Genomic DNA, 13,476 nt, shown 5'->3' on the forward strand with positions numbered 1-13,476 from the left:
CCATCGGGAGTTGCGTAGTCTATCCTCCACTGTATGAACTCGGGCTTCACTGTATGCACCTCGACCCTAGTGTAGTCTAGTGGTATCTTATTATTGTGGTGTAAGCCACCGGGAGGATATGCCACACCCGTTGCCACCTCCATCACAGTGTTCTACCGGCCGCTGAGAAACACCAAGGTGCAACTAGTTGGTTCCCGTATGCGATCGACTGGGGTTGTGGCTGAAGTGGAACCTTGGCTGCTAGGAACTTTTGAAGGGCTGCCAACTAATGTCAGTTCTCTCACTAATATCCGTGGCTCCATAGACAGTCCTTGCTCCTCCAGCGCCTTCGCAACTAGAGCCTTCACTTGGAGCTCAAGACTAGTCTCCCAGTCTCGGCCATGTTTCTTGTACATGTGCCTGTTCTCTTTGAATCCTTGCTTCTAGATCGTCCTTTTCCCTAGCCCCCTGGTGTGGCCTATGTCCTCCTTGTTTCCCAAGCCAAGGCTAAGCTCGTCCCTCTCTCTAGAAGGATTGAATGAGCCCTTCTCCTTATCTTCAACATATTTCAGTATCCTTGATACCGCCTCTTGGGTCTCTGGCTTATCAAACTTAAGATTACTACCGGATGATTCTGTACTCCTCGCATATATCCAGTTCCTTGAGCGTACCTTCAAATTTGTCACATCGATATTCCCAGTAGCTGCGGCCTCTTCATTCATCTTCCTAAATTGTTCTTCCTTGGCATAGTAGCCACCGGGGCCTAGATGATGGTGGTGTTTGTTCCTCTTCGCCAGCTCGGTGTTACGGGCACTAGGCTTCAATGCCTCAGGTGAAGTCTTCTGAGCCACAAGCTCCTCCCATTGACTAGGAGTTATTTTGCCAAACTCGTTGAAGGGAGTTAACCCCTTTTGGATATACTTCGTGTTGAGCTCCGACCTCCAACGTCGGAATGACTCTCCCATCATCCTGATAGCATTTTTTTACCAATTCGTGCTTACCCTCCAAAAATCTAAAATTGAGCTTCAGCTGCCTATCCCATAGTGCATTCTTTGTGTTCTCTGGTACCTCTTTCCAGTTAGGGATTACTGGGTTCAATTTATCTCTTACTAGGGCCCCGATCGCATTATGGAATCGTCCTCTTAATTCCTTCGGCTCAAGGATCTCCCCTGCTGGCCCGATCTCCGTTATTACATAGCATGCCTTATCTGGATATAAATTTCCTTTTCTATCCCCTCATTTCCTCTTAGGATTAGTAGTCATGGTTGTGTCTTGAGGTTGTGGAGCAGAGGCATCATGATCCGTCTCTATGGCTGTTGCCTCTGCTCTCCTTTCCTCTACTCCGTCTTGTCCAGCGAGATGTCGCGGATGTCGATGTCATCTTTTCTGAGTTTCAGGAGGGACCTGTATATACGACAGGTCAAAGTATTAGTGGAGGTAACACAACCAAAGTTTTAGCAAAATTTACAAGCTAAGGCTTTTCCCTACCTCCTCGTTCGGGTCAAAATCCTTGTCCAAATCTTCCTCCATTGACCTCCTTCTGGCTTCACGTGGGAAAGGATCCTCGGGACTTTCATATCCCTCTTCTAAGTCATCATCATCATCATCCTCTTCTTCTTAGCCTTCAGCAGCCTCTCTTGCTCTTCCTTCTGCTCCCCCTTCCTCCTCGTCACACTGCTCCTAAGTAAGCATCACTTCTAGATCCTTTTCTAACTCGTTATCGAACTGCTCCTGAGTTAGCTGGTCCTCTAGTGCTTGCTCCTCATAGGTTGGGTGCTCATCATACTCAGGGCATCGGGCTACACTGTCTGGTGTCCGTGATATTATTTCGCGCTTTGTTCTAATAGATGCAAGAAAGTGTGCTTTAGGTACGTGAGAAGGTATAAGAAATAAAAAAGGGCTATAAACCAAAGTAGTCCTATAAAACACCAATATATCAAAAAAAGAGTAGTAGCAGTGGTAGAGGCCTCAAAAACATGTCGATCATCATCTGATCTTGAACTTGGAGCATCAAGGCATCATAACAGAGAAGAGAGGAGAAGGTAATGTAGGGGCAGCTGCTAATGATGCCAAGTTCCTCACAAGTTCTTGATCATCAGCTCATATTCCATATAATGTATGGACTTGGAAAATTTCATCATCGACAAAACAAAGGAGAGGAGAGGAGAGGGGAGATTTGGCAAAAAAACCAACAGCTGCTTAGCAAACATAGTGCAACAGCTGATGGCAAAAGACAGGACAACAAGTTCTGGGCGAGTCCTGGGAGATTTGGCAAAAAAAGCAACAGCAGCCAATAGTTAGTAGCTAAAAGTAGCAAGTAGTAGTAGTAAGTAGAAAGTAGCTGAGTAGAGTAAGTGTAGCAGTAGAATGGTAGTAGTAGAGTAAGAGCAGCAACCACTTAGGAGTAGCAATTAGTAAGAGGAGGAGGAGGAGGAGGAGTAGGAGTAGTGGTGGTGGTAGTAGTAGTAGCAGCAGCAACCACTACACACCAGTAGTATATAAGCAAAAAACAGAGAAGGAGTGGTAGTAGTAGAGTAAGAGCAGCGGCCACTTAGGAGTAACAAGTAGTAGTAGTAAGTAGAAAGTAGTTGAGTAGAGTAAGTGTAGCAGTAGAATGGTAGTAGTAGAGTAAGAGCAGCAACCACTTAGGAGTAGCAATTAGTAAGAGGAGTAGTAGTAGGAGCAGTAAGAGGAGTAGTAGTAGGAGTAGTAAGAGGAGTAGGAGGAGGAGGAGGAGGAGGAGGAGTAGTGGTAGTAGTAGTAGTAGCAGCAGCCACTACACACCAGCAGTATATAAGCAAAAAAATAGAGAAGGAGTGGTAGTAGTAGAGTAAGAGCAGCAACCACTTAGGAGTAGCAAGTAGTAGTAGTAAGTAGAAAGTAGTAGAGTAGAGTAAGTGTAGCAGTAGAGTGGTATAGTAGTAGAGTAAGAGCAGCAGCCACTTAGGACTAGCGAGTAGTAAGAGGAGGAGGAGTAGGAGTAGTAAGAGGAGGAGGAGTAGTAGTAGTAGGAGTAGTAGTGGTGGTAAGAGGAGTAGTAGGAGTAGTAAGAGGAGTAGTAGTAGTAGTAGTAGTAGTAGTAGTAGTGGTATGAGTAGTAGTAGTAGTAGTAGTAGTAGGGAAGAAGGAACGATGGAAAATGGTTAGTACTTAGTACAGTTTCACGAGTAATGTTTCAAGAGACAGAAGTCATCACTCGCAGCACCATAGGATGTGTACGGATCCAGGAAACACAAATAATAGCTAGGAAAAATAATCATGTTATCAGACATGTAACCGGTTTGTGCGCCAAACAAAGTAGCTATTCTTTTAGCATATAAACAAGGCATAGCTTATGAATGAGCATCGAGCACGTGTTATGACAAATTAATTGTGCAAAACAACAAAGAAGCAAGGAAGACGCTTTGAAAAAAACCAATAAAACATTTAGTGGGAACAATCAATAAGTAAACCTAGTCCAAATATATGTGAACAGGTATCTGGAGTTTGCATCTAGTAGTTTATTTAGTCTCAGGACTAAAAACATTCAACGTGTGCCAATTGTAAAACATCACATGCTTCTAGTTAATCTTGTCCAATAAAGTCAGGAAGTGCACAGCTAAAAAACAGCCAGCGTACGTGCAATCTTTAGTTTATACAGTTGAGATATCCAACTTATCACAAAAATCTGACCACAGTAAAGCTTTACGACCACTGATAGAGAAACAACTAGATGAAGAAGGCAGATAAACAACATAAACATATTTGTTTATTTATATTTGCTCTCAAATCAGCAGGTTGCTGCATGAGGTAGCCTTCCAACGCTTGTTGGTGATCTCAGATCCTAGACGAACGTGACAGTCCTCCTTAGCAAATTATAGGGTTTTTAGATCAAAGATTAAATGCCTAGAAAGACAGCAATATAATTGAGTACCAGGTTACTGAGGTTTTAGAACAGTACACAAATATTAAAAGTAACACAGGTTATATGCTCACAGGTTTAACTAACTGATCAGCAAGTAATCAGTTCAACAGTAGAGATAAAAATACTAGGCAGGTAATAAGACAATACTGAAAATAATCAACACTATCCTTCACTGCCACATTGTCTCACTACACTGCATTGTATCATCGAGAAATTTAATCCGCCCACGCAATTGCAATCACACCCAAGTAACACAGTACTAGCAGATTGCACAAATGTAAATATCTAAATTGAAAACCAAGAGGGGCAACAGGTAACTCACAGCACGTAGATTGCACCAACCCGAGAAGCAGAGGTACACCGCGCAGCAGGGAGCCCAGGAACCAGGCCACGGTTGACAGCACCAGAACAAAGCAGTACGGCACCACACAGGCTCACGTATAGCAACGGCACGTCGCCGGTCAGAACCAGCAGCACAACACACCACTACCAGTACCAAGTCGCCGCGTCGGGCACCAGCCAGAAGAGCCAGCACCACCGCACGACCAGAGGTATGAGCCCCAAGAGAACACGTCAATCCTGGTTGGAATCGGTCAGAGCTTCGTCGGATCCCGGTTGAAGGGGGCGCGCGGGTGCGCCGCCGCTCGCCGGTCGAGGTGCGTGGGTGCGGGGAGGAGTAGGCATGCGCGGAAACCCTAGGGTGGGGAGAAGCAGGCAGGAGGGGGCGCAGAGGCCACCCGCCGGTGGAAACCCTAGGGAGGCGCGCGGGTGCGGGGAGGAGCAGGCGCGCGCGGAAACCCTAGGGCGGGGAGGAGCAGGCGGGAGGGGGCATGGGTGTGGGGAGGAGTAGGCGCGCGGGTGCGGGGAGGGGGTGCGGGTCCGGGAGGCGGCGTCGGTGGAAATCCTGACGGCGTCGGAGGAGAAGAGAGCGCCCAACAACAGTAGGCGCGCGGCGTCGGAGGAGAAGAGGCGGCGTCGGTGCGCCCTTTCTTTTATAGTCGGGATGATTTGTAGGGGTGGTTCCTGATCCAACCGCCCCTACAAATGCATTTGTAGGGACGGTTCCTGATCCAACCACCCCTACAAATATTTTTTTTATTTTTTTAAATTATTAATTCTGTATTATAAAAACAATTGTGTATATATAAAACAATTGTGACCAAAATAAAAGTACTATAAAAACAATTGTGTATATGCACAAATATAATATTTTGTATTATTCTATATATGAAGAAATATATATATATATATATATATATATAAACAATTGTACTCAAAACAATATAGAAAACAAAAAACAAAAATTAAAAATTTGAATTTTAAAACTTCGACTACAATTTTATGACATTATATGAAATAAAATGAAAATATTGTAAACATAAAAGTTGTATAACTCATCAACTTGTACAACTTTTATTTTGGTCATCTTATCATGTGACTTTGTTTGAACGATTCAAATTTTGAAATTCAAACAATTTCAACTTGAAACAATATTTTGAAAGAGTAAATGATTCAGATGAAAAACTCATGAATACCAAAGTTGTAGAACTCATCAATATGTATAACTTTTATTTTGATCATATTTTTATTTGACCAAATTTGAACAGTTGAAATTTTAAATTTCACTAAATGACAACTTCAAACAAGATTTTGAAATCTTAAATGATTTCAACAATAAAAGTCGTGAACATAAAAGTTGTTGAACTCCTCTCTATCTACAACTTTTATTTTGGTCACTTCTTCATGTGATAAAGTATTAGTAAACATTGTTCATAAATTCACATATGACTCATAGTTTCATGAACTAGACGAGAAACATGTTGATTTGTGAACAATGTTTACTATCACTTTGTCAGATGAAAAAATGATCAAAATAAAAGTTATAGATCTTGATGAGTTATACAACTTTGGTATTCATCACTTTTTCAGCTGAAAATCATTTAATGGTTGAAAATCTCGTTCGAACTTGTTATTTTTTTAAATTTGAAAATTTGAAGTGCTCAAACTTTGATAAATGAAATTTTGTAGTAATAGAGTGGATGTTCAAATAGAGTCATCTGGATGTTGCAAAGGGTAGTCTCACACATATACATAAAATATAGTCTCACACACATGCAAAAATATATAGTCTTACATACGTACATAAATATATAGTCTCACACCAATGCATAAATGAAGTCTTACAAACACACACTTACACAAATACTCCACGTTCAACAACTAGCTAGCCCGCTGTAACAACTTTTCCTTTGACACATTTTTGTTCCCATGGCATTATGTCTTTGGGGAGGTTCTTTTCCACAATACTGATCTTCTTAGGAAAGTCTGTGAATAACGGCATCTCATCGTAGTTATTGTAAGCTTAAACATCGTCCACGCCATCAACTCCAATAATGTGTTGTTTCCCAGAGGCAACCACGTGCTTTGTCTTCTTCTTCGGAGGGAGGTTACTTTGTGGGTCAGACATATAGAAAACTTATGCGACACGTGAAGCGAGCACCTAAGGGTCATCTTGGTAGCCTAGATTCTCGAGGTCCAGGACTCTTAATCCGATCTCGTTTAGTTAGTGTTGTTTGATCCAGCGGCATCGAAACAGGGCCACCGTTATATCCCTTCCATAGTCAAGTTCCTATATCTCTTCAATGATGCCAAAGTATTAGATCTTTCGTCCTAATCCATCGAGAGCCTCTATTCGAACGCCACTGTTTTGGTTCACATATTTACTATCCTTTGCGTGGGTATAGTACGCATACCCATTGATGTCATAAGCATTCCAAGATGTCACTTGTCTCGATGGCCCCTCCGCCAACCTACTGATGGTAATAGAGTCTATGGTTTCTCCAGGCGGTATGTTTTGGTCCTTCAACTATGTAGTTAGTCGTTGCTTGTGTTGTTTCATGACCCAATCATCCGAACGGCCATTTCTCTCCGCCATAATGATAGCCAAATGTTCATCAATGTACGGTTGCTTCAGTTGTGTACTCTACAAGACACTATAATGTGCTCGACTCACCTCTTTGTAATCATGGTCGATGAACACTTTTCTACCACTGGTGCCCTTTCCAGCCAGCCTACCCTTGTGACGAGAATCGGGTTTACCAATTTCTTTCTGTATTTTTAGATACTCTTGACAGTATTCGACGACTTCTTCAGTACTGTAACCCTCTATCATGGAGCCCTCTGGGTATGCTCGATTATGCACGTATCGACTTAGAACCGATATGAACCGCTCGTAGGACCATATTTCATGCAAGTAGCAAGGGCCTAGCGCCTGTATTTGATGAACCATGTGAATCATGAGATGTGGCATTATATCAAAAAAAGCAGGAGGTAAACACATCTCCAGTTGGTTTTGTGTCTCCACCACAAATTCATGTAGGTCACTCAGCTCTTGCTTGCCAATCGTCTTCTGTGAGATCTTCGAAAAGAAGTAGCACATACGGGTGATGGTCATTTTCAAGAACTCTAGCTTTATAGCCCTGATTGCAATAGGTAGAAACATTGTCAGCATCACATGGCAATTGTGAGCCTTGCAGTGTGTTATTGACAAGTCCTTCATCGACACTAGCTTCTTCACATTTGTTGAAAACCCAGTCGGGACTTTGATCCCCCTCAGAAAAGTGTATATAGCTCTCTTCTCGTCAGGTGTTAGGTTGAAGTATGCCGCGGGCAGAGTGTATTTTCCATTAGCCTCAGGTACCGGGTGAAGCTGTGGCATCACGTTTAGCTACACCATGTCTTTCCGTGCTTTCAGACCATCCTTTGACTTGCTTATGTCCATCAAGGTAGCAATGAGACTCTCAAAGACATTCTTCTGCATGTGCATAGCATCAATGGCATGAGAGACCTCCAAATCTGACCAATAAGGCAGATATTGAAAGAAGATCGACTGTTTCTTGAAAGGTACGCCTTCGACAGGAGGTGTGCTTTTATCTCTGTTCGTCCCATCTGGATTCTTCTTTCCATAGACGATGTGTATGTTTTTCACCATTCTGTACACGTGTTCTCCGTTATGACGTCTCTCCGGAGGGGGTTCAATCTCCGGGGCGTTGTCATAAAATCTAAAGAACAATTTGCTGCGGTACTTGTGACTTGTCTTTAGGAAGCGTCGGTTTCTTAGGTAAACTATCTTCTTGGATGCATCCAGGTACACCCATGTAGTACCATCCAAGCAAACCAAGCATCCCGTCTTCCCTTTGATCTGTCCAGACGAAGCAAACAACGCGGGGTAATCATTGGTAGTAACAAATATTATTGCTCTACATATGAATTCCTCCTTTCAGAACGCATCGTACATCAGCTCCCCATGCCTCCATAGCCTCTCCATTTCTTGTATCAAAGGCTCGAGGAACACGTCTATATCAATGCCTGGTTGTTTAGGGCCAGAAATAAGAATAGTGAGGAGAAGGTACTTTCTCTTCTGACACAACTATGTTGGGATGTTGTACATGGTCAAGATCACTGGCCATGTGCTGTGGTCGCTCATCCTCTCATTGAAGGGATTCATTCCATCGGTGCTCAAGCCAAACCGTACATTTCTTGGGTCATCGCTGAATTCTTTGTGCTTCTCATCAAACCTTTGCCACTGACTACAATCAGCCGGGTGTGCAATCTTATCATCATCCACCTTGCGCTCACATCCCACCATGTCATGAGTGCGGCTTCTTTAGGGTTTATGAATTCTTCTCTGCTTTGCATCGTTGCCTAATAGAGTGTCCTCTGAGGGTTGAGATTCTTGTACCACCTTTTTTGTACCCTTCTTATTCCTCTCTTTTTTCTGTGGAGGGTTCGTCCCCACTGTAAAGGTCATTGTTCTTGTACCGGCTGGCCCCACACCAGGGACATTTATCCAGTGACTTGAACGTTTCGCCACGAAATAGTATATAGTGGTTCGGGCATGCATGGATTTTTTCAACCCCCATTGTTAATGGACTTATGACCTTCTTCGCTTGATATGTGTTGGCGAGAACTGAGTTTGGTTGTGGCAGCACCCATGACAGGAGATGCAATAGATCATTGAAACTACAGTCTGACCAGCCGTACTTAGCCTTCAGGATGAGCTGCTCAAGCACAATTAGCAATTTTAAAGATAACAATTAGCAACAATTATACTTTATCCAATATCTTTTCATACAAACCCTAGTCCAATTTCATCAAACATAAATTTATAAAAAAGAAATTAATAAAAAAACCAAACCCTAGATCTAGATCCACATGCACATGAAACATCCAAAAAACTAACTAATTGTTCACTAAAATCAAGAAACATGGATATGATCTTGTTCCCATCCCTAATTTATCATAGTACATTTAAAACTTGGGTCTAATTTGCTTCATAAGTAGCTCAAGCACCATAGAAGAGAGAGAAAAATAAAACTCTAATTACTCACTAACCAACCATTAAAATAACAAAAAAAAGTGTGGAATAGCATTTTCTTACCTTCTACAACCTCTTCACCAAAGAATTTGAGACAAAAACCTTCCCCCTTAGTAGAGCAATTTTTAGGAGGTGCCCAAGGCCTCCCCACCTTTATTTCACGGATTGGAGTGAGTGACCCGAGGAGGAAGAAGGTGGTGCAGCTGTCTTATATGTGGGTCATTTGTAAGGGCGGTTGGTGATTGAGCCGCCCCTACAAATCGGAGCTATGTATACGGGGGGGGGGGCATTTGTAGGGGCGGCTGGTGATTAAGCCGCCCCTACAAATCGAAGCTATGTATATGGGGGCATCTGTAGGGGCGGCTCAATCACTAGCCGCCCCTACAAATAGCAACTCCAGAGGCGGCTGGTGATTGAGCCACCCCTACAAATCAGACCGCATTTATAGGGGCGGCTCGTATCACCAGCTGTCCATGTTGTTCCATTTGTAGGGACGGCTGATGTCTGGGCATCCGAGCACGTCACTGTAGGAGCGGCTCCATCACCAGCCGCCCCTAAAAAATAAACTGTTGCTAAAAATCATTTTTTACGTAGTGGGTACTGCCACTCATAGATGGTATTAGTGGTAGATATCTAGGTTTAATTTCCATTGAAAAGCAGGTTGGTTGGTTGGTTAACCGTGGCTGGCATGTCACTCGATCACGCGGGCGGCCGGGGCGTTGCTATTATTTGGTAGCGTTGGAGGGAACTGAAATACAGGAGCTAGCTAGCTCCAACTACATGAGCAAGAGCAATGCGATTAAGCGGTGGATAGAGATGACGTACGGTTCAGACGACTATTCTCTAGCTAGCTAGCTCATCTATCCAGTAAGCTAAGCTAAGCAATCAAGCAGCTTGCAGGACACGATCGACGGCGGCGTGGTTACGATTACGACTTTGGGATGATGGAGCTACATCAGCCAGCTACTAGCTCTCTAGCTGAGTGGGAACGGGAGAAAGAAACAACCAAGCTGCTGCCTGCCTTCTGGTAGTTAGTGCGTGTTCATTTTGACATCGAGTTGGCTTAGCACGCGACGCGACTGTTGAGCGAGACCACGACACTGACACGATTGACTAGCTAGCTAATTGCAACTACCATCTCACACTCACACTTTACTCTCTGCCTGGCCTGCTCTTTTTCTTTTGTTCAATTCGCACGCAAAATTATTTTGGGTGAATATAATCCCGACTGATTCGGGGGAACCGGTCGGTCGGTCGATTTTGGAAGAAACCCGGCCACCCTCATTCTGGGAGCCTACTTCTTCTCAAATTGGCTAAGCCGGTTTACTAAGCTTTATTCAATTGTAAAATTGGGTTTCATTGTGTTTTAGTCGTTGAGATGATCGATCGAGTTGCACATATATACACCCTGTTTAGCCTGGTTGGGGCTGAGCTGGAAGTGGCTAGAGTGGGCTGATCATTTCAACCCAAACCAGCTGGTATATATACCGGCCAGGCCACCGCTGGTCTCCGTCTCCCTCTTGTATTCGCTCGCGCCATCCTACGGTTCCTCCTTACCAGCCGCCTCCCGCAAACTCCGGCATCGCCCCCTCCCCTCCGATCTCACGCAGCGGCCGCCCTCAACCTCGTGCCATCCCATCGGGGCTCCCCCATCTGCCGTAGCCAAGCTCGGCCCCACCTATCGGACCTCCCGCAGCCACCGCAGCCAAGCTCAGAGCCTCGCATCGGACCTCTCGCATCCGCCACAACCAAGGTCGGCCCCTCCCATCGAATTTCCCGCATCGTCCACCTTCCACCTCGCCCACTGCACCTCCCGCATCCACCGCCTCCAACTCCGGCAGTCAGCCTCAGTCGTATCCCCAACCGCGCTCACCCTTCAGATCCGTCCATCTCCGAATCCATCCTCGACGTCATGCTCCTCCAACCAGCTCCGCCCGTTTGTCGGTCGCCGCTAGGGTCGTGGCCGTCAAGGTCATCGTCGTCTCCACCGCCACAACCGGTAAGACTTCCGGATCTGTGTGCATTTCCTTTGTGAAATGGTCTGCCCGAGGATGGAGTATGGGGTTACGACGGAGATTCACATTTAGGTCTATGGATTTTACAAAGTTATAGTTCTGGTACATTTATTTATCTTTTCATTGGATTGTAGAACACTAATTCAAATTGTGTTTTGAGAACTATTGAACTCGGCTGCGTATGCGTGCAGTCCAGTAGGAAATCCTCAGGGTGGCCTTATGACTTACATTAACTATAGTAATAAGCGCCATTTCTATTAACTAATCTAGATAGTAATATATACATTCTGATGAGGTTGTACGGTAGCAACAGATTAGTGTCATGCATGGCCTATCTATGGTTTGCAAAGCATTTTCAGTTAGATAATTAATATGGTGCCTTTGATGAGACAAGTTAGAATACATATAATCATGTTTTCTTAATATTAGGTCTCATCATTTGAGGTTAATCCTTGAACGGAAGTCTATGTTTGTAAGAATATTGTTTTTATTCAGTGCTATGAAGTCGTGCACTTGTGTTGCCTCTGTAATGCACATGTGAAAGCTCTAGTTTGGTTTTGGTAAATTGATGAAACCCTAAGTGCTAACCTAGCTTGTCAAGTGATCATGAGATAGGTAGCACATTCCAAGTGGTGAAGCAAATGAAGATCATAACATGATGATGGTGATGCCATGATGATGATCAAGTGCTTGGACTTGAAAAGAAGAAAGAGAAAAACAAAAGGCTCAAGGCAAAGGTATAAATGGTAGGAGCCATTTTGTTTTGGTGATCAAGACACTTAGTGAGTGTGATCACATTTAGGATTGATAGCCGTACTATTAAGAGGGGTGAAACTCGTATCAAAATACGGTTATCTAAGTGCCACTAGATGCTCTAACTCATTGTATATGCATTTAGGATCTAGTGGAGTGCTAACATCCTTGAAAATGATTGTGAAAATATGCTAACACACGTGCATAAGGAGATACACTTGGTAGTTGGCATATTTGAGCAAGGGTTAGGAACTTCACCGGCGGAGTGTCCGCCCATATGCGGACAGTCCGACGGTGCCACCGGCGCCCTAGATAGAAAAGACTGAGGTCAATGTAAGTGACCGGACACTGGTCTCGGTTGGACCGACGCGTCCGGTCAGTGGCAGCAGAGGGCGCGCAACGTCGGTCTCTACCGGACGCTGGGTCACTTAGTGACTGGACGCTGATAGGGTGCGTTCGGTCCTGCTGACGTGGCAGCGCACAGGGGAGTTGCCGTGTGACCGGACGTTGGGTGTGTCCGGTCGAGCATGACCAGACACGTCCGGTCATGAAAATTATTTCTGGATGCTTACTGGAAACGACCGGACGCTGAGGTCCAGCGTCCGGTCACTTTGCAGCAGCGCGTCCGGTCATCACTTGACCGTTGGGATCGGACGCTCAGTATTTTAAGAGAGGGGACATGTGGCGTGCATCGCACGACCAGACGCTGGGGTCCTACGTCCGGTCAATATGACCTGAGCGTCCGGTCACCCCGTGTTATGCCCAGTGAAGGGGTACAATGGCTCTATTTCGTGGGGGCTTCTATTTAAGCTCCATGCCCGGCTCAAGCTTACTCGCTTGGCAATTTGTATTGACATAGCAACCTTGTGAGCTTAGTCAAAGTCCTCCCACTCATCTCCATCATTGATTCATCATCTTTGTGAGATTGGGAGAGAATCTAAGTGCATTGCTTGAGTGTTTGCATCTAGAGACACTTGGTGTTCGTGTTTCACTGTGGGATTCGCTTATTACTCTTGGTGGTTGCCACCACCTAGATGGCTTGGAGCAGCGAGGATCATTGAGCGGAGGGTGGTGATTGTCTCTGGCTTCAATCGTGGTGATTGTGAGGGGTTCTTGACCGTTCCCCGGCGGAGAGCTAAAAGGTACTCTAGTGGAGTGCTCGTGGCTTGTGTAATCCTCATCTTGTGTTGGTTGTGCGGCACCCTATTGAGGGTTTGGCATGTGATGCCAATTAGCGTGTGAACCTCCAAGTGAGTGAATCGCCACAACGAGGAGTAGCTTGCCGGCAAGCAAGTGAACCTCGGTAAAAAATCATTGTGTTCATCATTTGATTTCGAGGTGATTGGTCTTTATTGATATTGATTCTTGTGATTGATTGGTTCACTCCTCAACACGGCGGTATAACTATCTTGCTCTCTCTCGTTACATTACCGCAAACTAGTTATCAA

The sequence above is a fragment of the Miscanthus floridulus genome, chromosome 8, assembly GCF_019320115.1.
Source record: "Miscanthus floridulus cultivar M001 chromosome 8, ASM1932011v1, whole genome shotgun sequence".
Classification (NCBI taxonomy): Eukaryota; Viridiplantae; Streptophyta; class Magnoliopsida; order Poales; family Poaceae; genus Miscanthus; species Miscanthus floridulus.